The 19,579-nt window shown below is 43.1% G+C and overlaps 1 non-coding gene and 1 pseudogene across 1 annotated transcript; one reads left to right on the top strand and one right to left on the bottom strand.

Moving 5' to 3' along the window:
• Positions 1 to 16,238: 16,238 nt before the first annotated feature.
• On the bottom strand, positions 16,239 to 17,624 carry LOC141580468 (histone-lysine N-methyltransferase SETMAR-like; annotated as a pseudogene).
• Positions 17,625 to 17,770: 146 nt separating this feature from the next.
• On the top strand, positions 17,771 to 17,874 carry LOC120360562 (U6 spliceosomal RNA). The gene has a single exon (XR_005577026.1). It is a non-coding gene; the product is annotated as a U6 spliceosomal RNA (small nuclear RNA).
• Positions 17,875 to 19,579: the final 1,705 nt, after the last annotated feature.

Genomic DNA, 19,579 nt, shown 5'->3' with positions numbered 1-19,579 from the left:
TTGATTACATTGCCCCCTTCTTTTACTTGGACTAAGGAAAAGCAATTTGGTAATTTATTCTCCTTGGAATAGAAATACATTTTGAATAATCTGCCTTTCTTGCCCACCATAGAGCTGAGAGCAATATTATCTATAGATTTACTTAATGCCTCATTCACCACCATGGTATACCATAAAATATTATTTCTGATCAAGGAACTTATTTTATAGTAAAAGAAGTAAAGCTGCTGGACACAGTGGCTCACGCCTGTAATCCCAGCACTTTCGGAGGCCAAGGTGGGCAGATGACCTGAGGTTGGAAGTTTGAGAAGTAAAGCTCTTCATATGTTTAGGGGATTCACTGGACTTAACATGTATCTCATGCCCCCAAATTCTATGCAGAGATGCTATTCAAGGTAATCTACTCAAAATTTAGGTCCCCAGAAGGAATGGGGTCCCAGCTCCTGGGAAATGGGATGGCATGGATGAAATGGAAATGCAGGATCTTGGTTTCTAACCAGGGCTCACGGTGCTCCCCGTAGAATATGAGGATAGAAAAGCCATGAGACCCAGCAGGAAGGAATGCGAAAGGGGATCTGGCTTCTTTTCACAAGGACATTATCTTCAGGCTGGCGTTGTAGCATTTAGAGTTGCTCAGCTGGGGAGAAGCTAAGCCAGTTTTGTTATATCTTGGTTTCCTAACATGCCTTTTAAATGCAGATCTTCGTAACTTTTCTTTCACTGTTTTTAGTAGGCCCTTTTCCACTTATCTGATCACGACTCGTGCCACGACATCGCCAGAAAGTCTTCCTTTACTGGCCACATTAGCCCACAGAAACCTCTTTCTGAAACATAACACTTTCGGCCTGCACCATTTGTTCAGCATTTATCATTTATTCTTCAATGATAAGTGGACATGTCATGTCTTCCCAAGTGAATTCACAGGAGCAATTTCATATACCTCATAGGATGAGCACAGTAACCATCACAGTTATGGAAAAATACATACTGAATGATTGATTGATGTAACCAAGCACAATGAGGAGGAAGTGCCATAGGCATTTGTGGAGGGAACTATTATACACAGTGCCTAGTGAATGACTAAGGGAATGATCAAATTGAGGAATGGGTTGACATGACAGGGGAGAGGGCCTTACTTTTGCCTGAGGAATGGAGAAGATGTGTTTACAGGAAAGGCACGAGAGGGAAGGGAGTGGGTACAGCCTCTCCCTTCTCAACAGTCTACTGCTGTGCTCCTGTTTCCTAAATGTCTCTGGCCCCCTCCCTAACCCACCGTAACATTGCTTAATAAAGAAGAAAGATTACTGGGCAAACAAGCTGCACAGGCAGGAAAGTAAACTTTGTTTCTGACGTGACTGTGTAATCTTTCCTACCTTTGATCTCCAGTACCATGCCAAAGCAAAATACTTCGGTGAGTGGCGCTCAAACCCAGGATTTGGTTTTATGACCATCCCAGTGGCACACACTCAAATTGAGCAAGCCTGTATCTTCTGCCATCCGTCTAGAACATGCCAGTTTTGATTCCTTCCTTAGCTCTGTGGTGTTCTAGGAGGTTAGGCTGTCTGCTTAGATAATTGTGTTGTGGATTGAAATCAGATCAGGTGGAAGAGAAGCCTGTGACAAAAAAAAAAAAAAAAAAAAACAAAAAAAAACCCATGACCTTCTCTGAGGTAATTATAGATAAACTCAGATTTTGCATAATTTCTTGACCTTGCTATATCAAGAGTTTGCTAAAGTTTGTGTTTTTTACTTAGTCATTTATTGTGTCTTAGGGATGGGGTTGGGAGAAGTTTTGGGACTGCTGTGGAAGGGAGGAGGCGCATGCTGGCCTAGTTATTCCAAGTCTCAGACCCTCTGGAAGGGTCCGGGTAAGTACAAGGATATTAGCAAGCTTAGCCTGGTGACTTCTAGATCCTGTCCCTGGAATGAGACCTTTGCATAGGTGAACTGGAGAACTCTAGGCTGTCAAGGCCAATCACAAGCCACAGGTGCCTATTTTATAGCATGTGCTTACTTCCCTGCTCTCCCCAGGTGCCCATCATCCAGCAGATTTGTCTATAGATCATGGTATTATCTCCATTGCTTCTGAATCATTGAGTGCTTTTCCTGAGTCAGGATGCATTTATGACGGCCACTTAATCTCTTTACTGTCAGTTACTTAATCATTTTTATTATTTGTTACTAAATCCTTGCCTGAGTTTTTCTTCACTTCCTGGGTTGTTTTTTTGTTTTTGTTTTTGTTTTTGTTTTTGACAGAATCTCATCCTTTCGCCCAGGTAATCTTGGCTCACTGCAACCTCTGCCTCCCAGTTAAAGCGACTCTCCTCCCTCACTCATCTAGTAGCTGGAATTACAGGTGCAGGCCACCACGCCCAGCTAATTTTTGTATTTTCAGTAAAGACGAGGTTTCACCATCTTAGCCAGGCTCCTCTCAAACTCCTGACCTCAAGTGATCTGCCTGCCTTGGCCTCCCAAAGTGCTGGGATTACAGGCATGTGCCACTGCGCCCAGCCGAAATAGTTTTTCTTTCTTTTCTCTCTCTCTTTTTTTTTTTTTTGAGACGGAGTCTTGCTCTGTTGCCCAGGCTGGAGTACGACACGATCTCAGTTCACTGCAACCTCCACCTCCCAGGTTAAAGCGATTCTCCTGCCTCAGCCTCCTGAGTAGCTGGGATTACAGGCACGCGCCACCATGTCTGGCTAATTTTTGCATTTTTAGTAGAGATGGGGTTTCACCATGTTGGTCAGGCTGGTCTCAAATTCCTGACTTCATGATCTGCCCGCCTCGGCCGCCCAAAGTGCTGGGATTACAGGCATGAGCCATCGAGCCTGGCGAGTTTTTCTTAACTATGTTTATTCTGATTAATGATCTGTATTTTTCTGCCATTGCCCTTATTGAAAAAAAATTACTTTTTTAGAGGCATATTATGCCAAACTTATTTTCTTTTTTAGAATTTATTTTGCTCTTATGAAAGAGGATTTTAATGAATTCATTTCATCAGGCAGTTTTACTTCTGTTTACTATTCATAAACATGGGAACTGATTAATATTCGGGGTTTCCCTTTTTCTATCCAAGTCCCTTTCTAAAAATTAGGCCATGACAGTTTGCCAAGCAAAGAAAGAAAAGGGCTACTGCAAAAGAAAATTACTCCTGAGATTTGACTGAAATGTTCCAATACTGTTACGTGGTGCTGTGGACACTGCAGATACCACTGCTTTTCTTCTGATTCTTAATTTTGGGATTAGACATCATGAGACTCATCTATTGCCAGGAACTTCAGTTATTATGTTGCTCATAAACCCAGAGAATCCTATTTCTCTTCTTGGTAATATATAAAACAGAACTGTAGGTGCCCACAAAACCATGGCTTCTTCACTCACTATTTCCCTACAAAATGAGTTCAAAAGAAAGGAGAATGCAAAATATATATTCTGTCAGGCATTAGGCTGTTTTATATATGCAACCTCACATAATCCTCACAATGACCCCATTGTGCATATTTGACAAATGAGAAAATTGAGGCTCTCAGAGTATTTAGTAACTTAACAAAGTCACACAGCTGGCAAGTTGACAGGGTGGGATCTAAAGAGAGACCTGCCTGACTTCAAGGTCTGGACTCTTCTACCAGATATAGCACTTAGAGAAATATCCTCATGTTTTTATGTATATGAATTCCTACACACATAGACACTCCTTGGAGACTTCTCTGCTGGGCAATAAGTCATCAATAAATATTTTATCCAGGTGCCCACAAAAATGAGAGGCCAATGCGAAGAAGGAATTATAAATTATAAACAAGATCAATAGAAATTAAGGAGATAGAGATTTCACAGGTTGTGGCAGAAACTGGGTGGGCTCTGGGAATGGGAGGTGGAATTTGTAACAGGTTAGGGAGGAGCGTGTGGGCAGAGAATGAGCTCCTGTCGGACGTAGTCAGAGAACTGGCTGTCCAGGTGTGACCTGCCTGTGCAACACCTTCCAAAGAAATGTATGAACATCTCCCAGGTATCGGTTTCTGAGAAATTCATCCTGCTACCCTACTCAATGTTGCTACCCCTGATATCCCTCGTCTCACTCCATCCAGCTTGGCCAGTACTGAGCCCCTTTGCCCTGAGGACCCATTTGGACACAATTCTCTGGTTTATACTGGCTCTCTATTTTGGACACAGTTGTAGAATTTGCTCTCCACTCTATAGCCTCCAGGCCTGTGAAGAGATAGGGCTGCCTCTGGGTCTGCCTTCCATTTGCCTATAGGAGTCAGGCCAATTTCCCCAGGTGGGAATGGGATCTGACCCAGATCTGACCAGGTATATGACAGTCAGGTCAGAAGTCAGGCAGATAAGCGAGAGCTGGAAAAGCCATGTTATCAAAAAAATAAACGAAGCAAGTGAACAGTCAGGAATGACCATGGAACCCCTAGGACTGTGAGTAACCCAGGGAAAAGTTTTTGAGGAACTATGTGAACTTTGGAACCCTGTAACTTTACTGTTAAAGATGAACAGGAATTAGTTTTCACAAGTTGGTTTTAATAAAACTTAATTTGTACATCTTGGATGATTTGCTTTGTGATGGGAGCAGTTAATGTCAGTGTATTGAGTTGTCCATAGAGAGATGTTCTGAGGTTGTTGGTGGAAGTTTAATGCAAATAAAAGAAAATGGACCCAAACCCTGTCTGTGCGGGCATCTCTGACACAAAACATATGAAGTGAGCTGTGTTGTATGTCACTGGCCAGCTACATACATGGGACCCGTTAAGTCCTGGATGAAGCCAGGCAAAATGGCCCTAGCTTTGGTTCAGAATTTGATCCCAAATCTCTTTTGGTCTCCTGCTCTGCTGAGCTGGGCTGAAATCATAGAAACTACAGAAGTCTCCTTTATCTTTCTGTCCTAACAGGAGAGCCAGGACCAAGCCTTTCCCTCTCGGTCTCCCCTTTGCTGGACCTCGTCCCTGTCATCAGCTCCTTCCCTGACCCTTACCGGACTCCCACGCCCTCCAAGGGCAGAGGAGCCCATGGCAACCTGCGGGCCATCTCACCACACAGCTGCCTAGAGTGCCAGGAGAAAGCAGAGCAAGGCCACCTGACAGGGAGCTGAGAGCCAGAGGGTGAGTCTCTTTGCTTCTCCCGTGAACAGATGTCCAAATGACATGGAGATGCCCAAGAAGTACAGCAGGATGGGAACTCGTGGAATTCCCATACACATAGACACTCCTTGGAGACTTCTAGAAACACTGGTGTGGAGTTGGGAGGGGAACACTGTAGTGGGGTGGTCATGAATAGGTGGGGATCATCATCTCCCAAAATGTGGATACAAACGCTCATTTGTACTCACAGGCTAGAGGCCTGGGGATATTCAGATTTCATGAAAGAAAAGATATTTGTAGTCTCTTCTCAACTTTTCTTTTTAGAGAGAGTTTGGCTCTGTCACCCAGGCTGGAGTGCAGTGGCACCATCATAGCCCACTGTAGCCTTGAACTCCTGGGCTCAAGGCATCCTCCCATTTCAGCCACCCGAGTAGCTAGTACCCCACTGTGAACCACCACAACTGGCGATTTTGTGTGTGTGTTTTCCGGTGGGGGTGGGGGCAGTTGCGGTAGAGACAAGGTCTTGCTATGTTGCCCAGCCTGGTCTTGAACTCCTGGCCTCAAGTGATCCTCCTGTCCAGGCCTCTCAAAGTGCTGAGATTACAGGCATGAGTCACAGTACCTGGCCTTTCCTCAATTTTTTGAATTGAGTTCATGTAAAGGAGGGACAGGGGAACTCTGTTTCAGTAGAGTTTCATCAGTCCCTTGGAGTAATACCCCATTAGTGAAAATTATAAAAAGTGAAAACCCCACTTATTTCCACCTCATGTGGCAATATCCCAAAGAATTTTGAAATGGGGCTGATCCATTTAAACTTGACCCAATTCTCCATACATATGATATGACATTCTCCACTTTCATACCTGGAAGTAAGAGGTATTAATTATATTATTTCTCTAGTTTAAAATAATAAAGATACAGAGATTTATAAATGCTGAGGTTTCTAAGTTCTAGGTAGCAATTTCCTCTTTCAGAAAAATAAGTTCTACTGGTATTTACCCATGTTTCTTAAAGGGTTGTATTTTTTAAATACAACCCTTTAAGATTAATATATTAGGCCGGGCGCGGTGGCTCAAGCCTGTAATCCCAGCACTTTGGGAGGCCGAGGCCGGTGGATCACGAGGTCAAGAGATCGAGACCATCCTGGTCAACATGGTGAAACCCCGTCTCTACTAAAAAAATACTAAAAATTAGCTGGGCATGGTGGCGCGTGCCTGTCATCCCAGCCACTCAGGAGGCTGAGGCAGGAGAATTGCCTGAGCCCAGGAGGCGGAGGTTGCGGTGAGCCGAGATCGCGCCATTGCACTCCAGCCTGGGTAACAAGAGCGAAACTCCGTCTCAAAAAAAAAAAAAAAAAAGATTAATATATTAATGGTGTTCATATATAGTCCTAATGGGATTAATATATTAATGGTGTTCATATATAGTCCTAATGGGATTACTGTATTAATGGTGTTCATATATAGTACTAATATGAATACATTAGACCTGTGCTTCTCAGGAATTTCGCAATCATTAAGGTCACTTTTCTGTTTCCTCCTCTTCATTTTCCTTTCTTTTTCCATCACCTCTCTTGCCCTTAAACGACTATAACTTAGAACTGGATTTTAAAAATTAATTTTGTCTTTTGTTAAATAGAATTTTCTGTTCCCTACTTTAAATTTTTGAAGCTAAAAGACGAAATTAAGTTGCCTTTCACTTCTAAGCCTTTTTACTGTAACTTCTTTGTTGTTCTTGAACTTTGATAGTGAAAGTGTTCAGAGACCAAGCTTTCCCAAGCTCTTCATGCAGCCTCCCTGCCCCCACCCTCTCAGTGTTGTATCCCCTTTCTCAGGGGGAGGACTGTCATGGGAGGGGCCAGGGGATCAGGGACAGACTGCAGGAGGGAGAGGAGAGGAGGGAAGGGATAGCATTCCACTGTGCATCCACCTCACAAGCTACTGCTGTTGACCTGCCTAAGTTATTAATCTCAGGCTGCGGTTTGGCCTCAAGACAAGATTTGATAAAGAACGTTCTAAGTAGAGAAGAAAGTACTCGATTTAACTTGAAGGCAAATATTCTATTTAAGAAAGCAGATAGACATTTATATGCACTTAAAAATAGTGTGACATTTTTGGGAATTGCTGGGCTCAAATAGCTTTCTGGAGTTAAGAAACCAAAAAACCTGCCAGATGACATTTTTGCTCAAGGCAGGGAGGAGGTTCAGAAAAGAAGGAAATTTGGATTCCCGGCTGAAAGTCTGGCTTAGCTGTTAAGCCTCTCTGGCTGAGAATGTGCTTTCTTGCTTCTGTTTTTGTTTGGTACAGTGCCAAGGGAACTGTCAGACCACAAGTAATCATTGTTAACTTCAGTGGAAACCAGAGCTATTAAGAAAAATATTAAAAGCCTGTTTCAGAATTATAACATTTTAGAGAGCAAAGAAATAAGATACCTGGCTAACCTGCTTTATTGGGTCATAGATGGAAAATGTCCTGACCAGCTGGATTTTAAGCAAGAATGACATTTTTTCCATATGATTTGTCATGGATTTTAAAAAGACAACGTGCTTAGCAAAACAAATTTGCTGTAACTTGGATAGCGGGGAAAACAACCAGCAGAAAGCTTGATAATTCCAATTCATGATACAGCAGAAATAATTTTGTTATTTGGCAAGGATGACTCAGTCCTGATATGTTTAAGCTCCAGAGAGTCGCCTAGGTTGTCTTTGCAGAAAACAATCCACATTTGTGCAGGATGCAAACTGAATTCCTTTGAACTTCACTATAAAATCTACATTTCTCAAAATGCATTTGAGAAGATTTTACTGAAAGACTGGCAAACGCTTCAGATACCAAAAAGCTATTCTCATTGGAATTTACAACTAAATGTCCTGAATAATAGATAAGCATGGGTGAAGGTCTCACAAAGAAAGACCATAAATAGGTGAGGTATTGGATATGTTAATTAGCTTGATGTAATCATTTCACAATATATACATATATTGAAACATTACATTGCACAATATAACATTTTTTTTTGAGACGGAGTCTCACACTGTTGCCTGGGCTGGAGTGCAATGGCTCAATCTCTGCTCACTGCAACCTTCACCTCCTGGGTTCAAGCGATTCTCCTGCCTCAGCCTCCCAAGTAGCTGGGATTACAGGCACCCACCACCATCCCTGGCTACTTTTTGTATTTTTCTTAGAGACGGGGTTTCACTATTTTGGCTAGGCTGGTTTTGAACTCCTGACCTTGTGATCCACCCACCTCAGCCTCCCAAAGTGCTGGGATGACAGGCGTGAGCCACTGTGCCCAGCCTCTATATATAACTTTTATTTGTCAACTCCTTAAGTCTTTTTTTTTTTTTAAGGGGAGATATAGGGAGGGGCTTCCTCCAACAGTTGAGGAACAATGTCACACGTTTTCCTTCTTCCATTTTTGTTTCCCAGTTAGAGTATTTAAAATCCTACCCTTTGCCGAGCATGGTGGCTCATGCTTGTAATCTCAGCATTTTGGGAGGCCGAGGTGGGAGGACTGGTTGAGCTCAGGAGTTTGAGACCAGCCTCGGCAACATAGTAGGACTCCCATCTCTATTATTAAAATAAATAAATAAATAAAATACATAAAATTCTACCCCAATGAAGGCCAAGAAGTGAGCATTTGAATTGTAAGTTCGGTTGAGTCTGACGGAGTTTGGTTGACTTCTCTTTGCTGCTTCAGCTCCGCTTTCCATTCTTTCTTCCACACCACCACCTAGAGGTTGGTCTGAACACACCACACCATCGCTTCCAAGTCCTCTGGCTTCTGGTTGGGGATGACCAGTTTGGGGCATTGGACTGACGAAAGGGAGGAAAATGAGTCAGGAAGAATTTTTATTCCTTGTCTTCTTCCCTGTGAGCCCCTTGACCAAAGATCGCAGCTTCTCTCCAGCTGACCTTCTCTATGTAACTACCTCCTTCTGGCATCTGGTGTCTGCTCTCTCCCCTCATCACTAGGGCCAAGGATTGTCCTTTATGGGTCCCCTACTCCCTGCCCACATCTCTGTAAGCAACCCCTTTGTAAATAAAACCACTTAGAATGATTCTAAGTGTGTCATCCGATTCCTGCTAGTCTTATAATTCTCTAAGTCTTATCACAGTCCTCTAAGGATATTCTAAGATACTCATGGGATAAGAAGCCAGGGACTGACTACATGCTCCTTGGAATCTAATGCAATGCCCCAGTCCATTGTTGAACTCCATCTGCCAGTGCTTATTGTGCAGTGCCCAATCTCAGAGCCTTGCCCCCACCCCTGCTCCCCTAGCCTGCCAATCACCACGTCCCCCACCTCCCTCTATTCCCATTGCCACCTCTGTGGCCCAAAGCATCACGGTTTCCCACTGGCTACTTCAGAAGCCTGCCCACTCGTCCTCCGTGCCCCCTCTTAAAAACATCACATATTGCAAAGTGCTCTTTCTATACTGTGAATCTCGTCTTGTCATGTAGACATTGCTTAATAAATAAATGTTAAGTGAGGGAACAAGCTATGTTCCTTTTAGGCTTAAAATCCCTCCATGGCTTCCTACTGCACTTAGGCTAATGACCAACAAACAGTCTGACGAGGCTTACAAGGCTTGCAAAACCCTGGAAGATCCGCCTCCTGCTGCCTCATCTCACACAATTGCTCCTCTTGCTCTCTGCTCCACGCACATTGGCCTCCTTTTAGCTCCTGGAGTGAGCTGGGTTTTCCCTGGCCTCAAGGCTTCCCACCAGTATCTCTCGTGGTGGGAAGAAATTTTCTTCTCATCTCCCCTTCACTCATCCTTTAGGTCCCAGCTTAAATGTCATTCGCTCAGAGAAACCTTGCCATCTCCCCTCCAACCCCCCCACCACAAGACCAGACCAAGTTCCCCTATTCATCCCTTTTGTAACATATATCCCAATTCCGATTAACTATGTGAATTGTCACTTAATGTCTGACAGGTCTAACATGTCTCGCTACTACTTGCCTGGATGGCTGAAATACCCTCCTGACTGGTTTCCAGCCTTCCTCTCTTGCTACCTCCTCATGTTTGGTTTTCCACATGGCTGCCAGAATGAGCCGTTAAAAACATAAATAAGCTGGGTCAGGTGGCTCATGCCTGTAACCCCAGCACTTTGGGAGACTGGGGCAGGAAGATTGCTTGAGGCTGGGAGCTCCACACCACACGGGGCAACAGAGCAAAACCCCATTCCCACAAAATAATATCTGAAAAATTAGCCAGGCATGGTGGCAGGCACCTGTAGTCCCAGCTACTCAAGAGGCTGAGGCAGGAGGATTGCTTGAGTCCAGGAGTTTGAGATTGCAATGAGCTATGGCTGTGACACTGCGCTTTAGCCCGGGTGACAGAGCGAGACCATGTCTCTAATAAATAAATACATACATACACAACATTTTAAATTTAAAAAATGAAAACATAAATGGCTTCTGTCACCTCCTGGCTCAAGGCCCTCTGGGAGCTTTCCACACACAGGGTAAAATCTCAGCCCCGCGCCCTGGCCTGCTGATCTGCGGCTTGCCTCCCTCTCCGCATCCTGGAGGGTTCTCTGCTTCGCATGTTCTGACCTCTTCTGTTCCTCCTGCCTCTGCCCCCCACCATCATACCTACCATCTTCCCCCATTTCCCTTTTTAAGTTTTGTCTCTGAAATTTCTTTTTTTTTTTTGAGACGGAGTTTCGCTCTTGTTACCCAGGCTGGAGTGCAATGACGCGATCTCGGCTCACCGCAACCTCCGCCTCCTGGGTTCAGGCAATTCTCCTGCCTCAGCCTCCTGAGTAGCTGGGATTATAGGCACGCGCCACCATGTCCAGCTAATTTTTTTATATTTTTAGTAGAGACGGGGTTTCACTATGTTGACCAGGATGGTCTCGATCTCTTGACCTCGTGATCCACCTGCCTCGGCCTCCCAAAGTGCTGGGATTACAGGCTTGAGCCACCGCGCCCGGCTTGTCTCTGAAATTTCTAATGTGGTTGAATAGTTTATGATGTGCTCGTGGATCCCATGCGCATTTATTTCCCCAGGGTCCTATGTCCTGTTCTCTTGTTAACTGCTCTCCCCTTCTTTAGCTGATCCTTTCCTACGCCAATTCTTTTTTATTTTTAAATTGAGGTATAATTTACACATGAAAAGCTGTACATACTTAATATATACACTTTGAAGAGTTCAAAGATATGTATACACTTGTTTAACAGTCACCATAGACGATGCCATAAACATCACCATCAGCCCTAAGATTCCTCCTCACGCTCTCTTTTGTATGTGTGTGTGATAAGAACATTTAGCCTAAGATCTACCGTCCTAGCAAATTTTTAAGCATATTCTACAGTATGGTTAACTATATATACTATACAGTACAATAGCGCTCTAGGACTTATTTACCTTACATAACTGAAACTTTTTGCACCCTTTGGCTGACACCTCCCTGTTTCTATTCTCCCTTTACCCAGCTCTTGGGAAGCATCATTCTGCTGTCTGCTTCTTTGAGTTTGACTGTTTTAAATTCCTGACATAAGTGGTCTCACTCCAATCTTCATGCTGCCTCCCATTCCCAGTGGGCATGTGACCCAAGTCTGATCAGTCTAGGCTCCCATTCCCTGGTGCTTTTCTTCTCTTCCATCAGAGAAAACATCATTGAGACCCTCATACTTTATTATGCATATTCTTTTTTATTTTATTTTATTTTTTTTTGAGACGGAGTTTCGCTCTTGTTACCCAGGCTGGAGTGCAATGGCGCGATCTCGGCTCACCGCAACCTCCGCCTCCTGGGTTCAGGCAATTCTCCTGCCTCAGCCTTCTGAGTAGCTGGGATTACAGGCATACGCCACCATGCCCAGCTAATTTTTTGTATTTTTAGTAGAGACGGGGTTTCACCATGTTGACTGGGATGGTCTCAATCTCTCGACCTCGTGATCCACCCGCCTCGGCCTCCCAAAGTGCTGAGATTACAGGCTTGAGCCACCAAGCCCGGCTATTATGCATATTCTTACAGACTGTCACCCAGAGAGAAAGTAGACCAACTCTTAAATTAAGCAATATATAAGGAGTTCCTAAATGCTTCAAATTCATGTATTTATTCAACATTTATGAAGCAGTTTCTATGCTACCCTATTGGGCTCAGAACTGGGGAAGCTTATGGCAATAAACAAAGCAGACAAAAATCCCTGCCCTGAACAGTTCCACAGCTGTCAATATCAGCCATGTGACTACTAAAATTCTGAGCGCTGAAAGGGAGTGCAGAGTACTTACTGGAACCATCAAAGACTTTTGTGATCAAACAAATTTTAGCACAGATTTTGCAGATTCTAAGACTAATCTACTCAACAAAGCATATTAAAAATGCAAGCTATTAATAGGAAGAGACATTAAAATTCTATTTTTTCAAAGAGCTGAATCACTCTGCTGGTTAGAGATAATATGTAATCAGTTCTGAATCTAAAATGACTCCGAAAAGTCAAAAGAAGCCACAAGGTCATGCTCACATCTTTCCTCTCCAGAGATTTTCAGAACATCAGCACTGTATTAAAAAGAAAATGGTTAAAAAAAGATAGAGAAAGAGAAATTATAGACCTAAACTGAAAGTGCAAGAATATGAGTTTGCTATTGCAGGTAAAAAAAAACAAAGTTAAGCTAATCAATCAGTTTAATACAGTAAAAGCCTTCTTAGCAGTGATTTAATTCAATTTTTGTGACTAATTTTGTTTTTATATTATTTTATTGAGGGAGGAATATTTAAGAAAATAAATAAGAGAATAAAAACAAATGTGCTATATTCCAACCACTCAAAATTAACTCCTGTTAATATTTTGGCATATTTGCTTCCATGTCCTTTTTGATGTTCCTACTATTTTTAAAAACATTGCTCTCTGTCTCACTGTCTCTCTCCATCTTTTTGTCTCTGTCTCTGTCTCTCTCTCTGCCTGTAGACACATATATATGCACATACATATATACTTCTTTAAAAAATATTGGAACATTAAGTTAATGCTAAAATTTCTTTTAAAAGTTATCCCTCTTGGTTCCCAGAAGTAATCATTATTTTAATTATTGTTATTATTATTTTGATACAGGGCCTCACTCTATCACCCAGGCTGGAGTGCAGAGGCAAAATCATGGCTCACTGCAGCCTCCGGCTCCTGGGGTCAACTGATCCTCCTGCTTCAGCCTCCCAAGTAGCTGGGACTACAGATGTGCACCATCATGCCCAGTGAATTTATTATTTATTTATTTATTTATTTATTGAGATGGAGTCTCACTCTGGCACTCAGGCTGGAGTGCAGTGGCGCAATCTCAGCTCACTGCAAACTCCATCTACCGGGTTCAACTGATTCTTTGCCTCAGCCTCCCAAGTAGATGGGATTTACAGACATGCGCCACCACGCCCAGCTAATTTTTGTATTTTCAGGTTTTACCATGTTGGCCAGGCTGGTCTCAGACTCCTGACCTCAAGTGATCCACCTGTCATGGCTTCCCAAAGTGCTGGGATTATAGGTGTGAGCCATCACACCCAGGCCCCTGTGAATTTATTATTTTAAACTTGGTAAGTATTGTTCTATTCCATTTGCTATACTTTTATATACATATGCAAATAAAAGAGATCTTTGGCTCCTTGCCCAATGCCAATCTGGGATCATGGTGGGGTGGTTATAGAATCTGCATGCCCAGATGGACATCTGAATTATAGTTTAGGCTAAGCTGAGAGCCTCACCAAAAAGTACATGCATACAACCATTTTTTCAGTGAGCAAATTGTTCCTATCCCATAAGATAAAATTAAATACATTATTATGTCACAAAGAACATCATGATTTTCCAGTATTTTGTCCTCAATAAGTAGGAAGACCATTGCTCTGTCACAGGGGTTGAGAAAAATATTAAGTGAGAACCCATAGATATCAGGTAATGATCAATGCGTTAAAAATGAAATCAAATATAAGAATAGAGGTGAGGGTGCCTAAGTGGGTGAGGGAGGTCTCCAAAGAGGTGACCTTCAACGTGAATACAATGAACACTGTGAACACAGTGTGGGAGCGAGCCGGAAAATGTCAGGAGAGCAGAGCAAATCTGTGCAATGTGATATTTGACATGAAATGCCGCACTAGGGCCCTGTGGTTCATGTTACAACCTCATCTCCTGAGGAAGAAATGCTAATGGTCAGAAATGGGTGCATTTCCTTCACCAGCTACCTGAGCAGCAGAAAGTAAGGGGCCTCAGTCAGTACATGGTTTGTTAGATTATCAGAAGCTTTAACCAGGGGTGACTTAGCGGACTATGCAGGGCTGTTAGAACTTCTGGGGTCCTGAAAAAATTTGCCAGGAGTTTGTCTTTGCTACACTTAAACCTCTCTTGGCTGGGCACAGTGGCTCACACCTGTAATCCCGGCATTTTCAGAGGCTGAGATGGGTGGATCACCTGAGGTCAGGAGTTTGAGATCAGCCTGGCCAACATGGTGAAACACCCTCTCTACTAATAATACAAAAATTATCTGGGCATGGTGGTGCACACCTGTAGTCCCAGCTACTCAGGAGGTTGACAAGGGAAAATCCCTTGAACCCAGGAGATGGAGGTTGTGGTGAGCCGAGATGGTGTCGCTGCACTCCAGCCTGAGTGACAGAGCAAGACTCCATCTCAAAAAAAAAAACAAAAACAAAACAAAACAACAACAAAAAAAACCAACAAAAGAACAAATCACCTCTGTCTGAGCCTTTTGCTCCTCTGGGTCCCCAGAGCACTCACACTGCCCAAGGCCATGCCAACCTGCCCAGGCATTTCTGGTGGATACCTGGTGTGTTCTGGCCCAGCACTCCTCCCTTTTTTGGGGAATGGCACCTCTTTTCTTCTGGGGCGTGTTCTTCTCCCCACTGCAAACATGTGGTTCCAAAGGAGCTGCCACGTTATTACATATCCTGCCCTTTGGCCACATTCATGAGTCTTTGGGTGGGCACATGACCAAAACTGGGCCAGTTAGAATACTTCATGCACTGACCACAGAGCATTCCACCATCTGGTCAAGGCTAGGTCAAACCACAAGCCAAGTTAATCAGCATCCATCCCCAGGATTTTTTCACTTGGAGCCTAAGGAAAGTAATTCAGTCTCTGTTTAGGAACAACGTTGTAAGCACTGAGGCAGGGGAACTGTTGACAGTCCTGCTCCTTGCTGTGAAGGAAGCTGTGCTGAAAGAATGAAGCCTCATGCTGAGAGATAAGGAAGAGAGTTAGTGGTACTGGAGCTCCTGCTTCCAGATATCCTGGAATTCCAACTTCCCCTCTGCAATGATGAAAGGCTGCCAAAAAATTTCCCCCTTTGCTTAATCCAACTGTGCTCAATTTCTTTCATGATAATACAAATCCTACTATCAATGCCTTCCTCCCCATTGCCCTAAGTTCTAAAATTGCCCTCCTGCACCCCAGCTTCCTAAATAAAATTCTTCCTCAAGGTGATAGGCCAAAGTAATCTGATTGGCTTCCTGAAGCAATTCATCCTGAGTTATGGACAATTTAGAAGGTTCCCTGTGTTGATAATGGGGTAGACCACACAGGAGTTGGGGCAGGGGGTATATGGGAAATGTCTGTACCTTTTAAATTTTGCTATGAATTTAAAACTGCTGTTTAAAAAGTCTTAAAAGAAAAGCTTCCCAGCAGCTCTGGCCTTAAGATTGAACCACTTTATGACCAAGCAATTCTACTCCTGGGTCCATAACCAAGAGAATTGGAAAAAAATGTATATCCACACCAAAACTTGTATATAGTGCTCACTTTAGCCTCACATACATGATTAGGTTGGTGCAAGTAATTGCGGCTTCAGACCATGAATTTTAAACCATTATAACTCAGTTCAAACACATCTTTTTTCTTTCTTTCTTTCTTTCTTTTCTTTTTTTTTTTCTTTCTTTTTTTTTTTTTTTTTTTGAGATGGAGTCTTGCTCTGTTACCCAGGCTGGAGCGCGGTGGCACGATCTCGACTCACTGCAACCTCTACCTCCTAGGTTGGAACAATTTTCTGGCTCAGCCTCCCGAGTAGCTGGGATTATACGTGCCTGCCACCACGCCTGGCTAATTTTTGTATTTTTAGTAGAGACGGGGTTTCACCATCTTGGCCAGGCTGGTCTTGAACTCCTGATGTCATGATCCACCTGCTTCAGCCTCCCAAAGTGCTGGGATTACAGGCATGAGCCACTGTGCCCCGCCGCAAACAAATCTTTTTCATCAAAATAGGAACCATTACAGTCGACATACTTTTGTCAACAAATAAGTTTGTTTATTCCTGTAGCATAAAAATACGTGCTTCAGGATTCCATAAACTCTTGGAAAACATTTTTCTGCATCCTACTGGTTGTGGAAGCATTTTTTTCTGCAAAAAGTTGTCGAGATGCTTGAAGAAGTGGCAGTCAGTTCACAAGAGATCACGTGAATACTGTAGATGAGGCAAAAGTTTGTAGCTCAATTTGTTCAACTTTTGAAGCATTGGTTGTACGATGTGAAGTCGCAGGAGATGAGGTTGTCATGGATAAGAATTGGGCCCTTTTGGTTGGCCAATGCCAGCTGCAGGCGTTGCAGTTTATGTTGCATCTCATTGATTTGCTGAGTATACTTCTCAGATAACAGTGGTTTCCTCGGGATTCAGAAAACTGTAGTGGATCAGACCGACCGCAGACCAGCAAACAGTGACCATGACCTTTTTCTGGTGCAAGTTTGGCTTTGGGAAGGACTTTGGAGCTTCTTCTTGGTTCAGCCACTGAGCTGGTCGTTGCTGATTGTCGTATAAAATCCACTTTTCCTGTAATCCCAGCACTTTGGGAGGACAAGGTGGGCAGATCATGAGGTCAAGAGTTTGAGACCAGCCTGACCAACATGGTGAAATCCTGTCTCTACTAAAAATACCAAAGGTAACTGGGTATGATGGCACGCACCTGTAATCCCAACTACTCAGGAGGCTGAGGCAGAAGAATTGCTTGAACCCAGGAACTGGAGGTTGCAGTGAGCCGAGATTGTGCCATGGTACTCCTGAGTGACAGAGTGAGACTCCCTCTCAAAATAAAAAAATGAAAGAAAGAAAAGAAAAAGTCCACTTTTCATCACATGTCACAATCCAATCGAGAAATGGTTCATTGTTGCATAGAATAAGAGAAGAGAACATTTAAAAACAATGATTTTTTTAATTTTTATTTTTGCTCAGCTCATGAGGGACCCACTATTGGGCTTCTTCAGCTTTCCAGTTTGCTTCAAATACTGAATGACCATAGAATGGTTGACATTGAGTTCTTCGGCAACTTCTTGTGCAGTTGTTAGAGGACCAGCTTCGATGATTGCTCTCAACTGGTCATTATCAACTTCCGATGGCCAACCACGATGCTTCTCATCTTCAAGGCTCTCGTCTCCTTCACAAAACTTCTTGACCACCACTCCACTGTGCGTTCGTTCGTCAGCAGTTCCTGCGCCAGTTGCGTCATTGATGTTACAAGTTGTTTCCCCTGCTTTACGACCCATTTTTTGAACTCAAATAAGAAAATCATGCAAATTTTCTTTTTGTCTAATGTCATTTCCATAGTCTAAATATAAAATAAACAGCAAGTAATAAGCCATTAGTGAAAAACAAAAGTGAGAAATGTGCATTAAAATGATGTATAACATAACCACATTTATTTAAGAATGTATTCCAATATCAAACAGCAAATTTCAACACTGCAACAACCGCAATTACATTTGCACCAACCTAATAAAATTGGAACAATACAGAGATTAGCATGGCCCCTGCACAAGGATCACATGCACATTCGGAAGGCGTTTCATATTCTTCATTAAAACTTCTTTCACCTAAAAAAAAAACTTATACACAAATGATCATAGCAGTATTGTTCATAATAGCCAAAAAGTGGAAACAACCCAAATGTCCAACAACAGATGAATGCATTTAAAAATATGGTTATTTATACAATACAGTCTTATTCGGCCATAAAAAGGAGTAAAGCACTGATACATGCTACAGCGCAGAACCTTGAAAACATCATGCTTATTGAGAGAAGTCACTCACAGAAGATCATGTTTTGTATGGTTACATTTAGATGAAATGTTCAGAATAGGCAAATCCATAAAGACCTAATGTAGAAGATTAGGGGATGGGGGAGGAGAGATAGAGAGGGACTGTCTTCTTTTTGAGATGGAATCTTGCTCTGTTGCCCAGGCTGGAGTGCAGCAGTGTGATCTCTGCTCACTGCAACCTCCACCTCCCAGATTAAAGTGATTCTCCTCTCCGGCCTCCCCAGTAGCTGAGACTACAGGCATGTGTCACCACGCCAAGCTAATTTTTGTATTCTTAGTAGAGATGGGATTTCACCATGTTGGCCAGGCTGGTCTCGAACACCTGAACTTAAGTGATCCACCTGCCTCAGCCTCCCAAGTTGCTGGAATTACAGGCATGAGCCACTGTGCCTGGCCGGGTACAGAATTTCTTTTGGGGGTAATAATGTTCTGGAATTAGATAGTGACGGCTGAACAACCTTGTGAATATATTTAAAAACCACTGAACCTTACATTTTTAAATGGTGGATTTTATGGTATGTAAATTGTATGTAAATTTTTTAAAAAAGAAAAAAGGATTGAGTGATTTGTTGACTCTCCTGGTAAGATGTAAAGGAGAGATATTTTTGAGCAGGGGTAGCTCCCATTGCTCCTTCTCTACTCAGTGCTCATGCCCTTCAGTGAAGCAGAACAAGAGAAGCAGGATTTGACAAGGGGCCTGACACTTGCATCAGACCCAGGGGTTTCAAGGCACTTACTGTCAAGAACTAGGATAAAATAGGGCCCATTTTTTCTCAATGATAGGTAAAAGGTTAATGGATATCTATTTCTCAATGTTAAGATTTTCACCCATAGTATATCTTAAAATGTTGGTGCTGCTTCTACTTGTCTGTTGGAGAGTGTTAGTGCAATGCTTAGTACATCCATAGAGAAATGGGTCTCAAGAGAGAACACTAGAAGGCAGACCTATTTGGCAAAACTCAGTTTTGTTTTTGTTTTTTAGAGATAAGGTCTCCCTGCTCTGTCACCCAGGCTGGAGTGCAGTGGCTCCATCACAGTTCACTGTAGCCTTGGACTCCTGGGCTCAAGTGATCTTCCTGCCTCAGTCTCCCAAGTAGCTGGGACTACAGACACACACCACCACACCTGGCTGATATACACACAGACAGGTTCTTGCTATGTTGCCCAGACTGATCTCAAGCTCCTGACCTTGAGCAATCCTCCTGCCTCAGCCTCCTAAAGTGCTGGAATTATAGGTGGGAGCCACTGCGACTGGAAGCCAACCCTAGTTTTGAGGTTATAGGCAGAGCTTCCACTAGACAAAATTAGGAGGCAGGTGACATTTGTCTTCAGAGCCTGCCATCTTCCCTTGAAGTGGGGCTCAGTGCTCTCTTACACACCCTTTATCTCACTGGGAATCTGAGATCCTGTTCTTTGATGACTCATCCTTGAAACTGGTTTATTATAGCCCTACTTTAAAACT

This window comes from Saimiri boliviensis, chromosome 11, assembly GCF_048565385.1.
Source record: "Saimiri boliviensis isolate mSaiBol1 chromosome 11, mSaiBol1.pri, whole genome shotgun sequence".
NCBI lineage: Eukaryota > Metazoa > Chordata > Mammalia > Primates > Cebidae > Saimiri > Saimiri boliviensis.
Note: the sequence above shows the minus strand (reverse complement) of the source record. Positions and strands in the feature narration are given on the sequence as shown.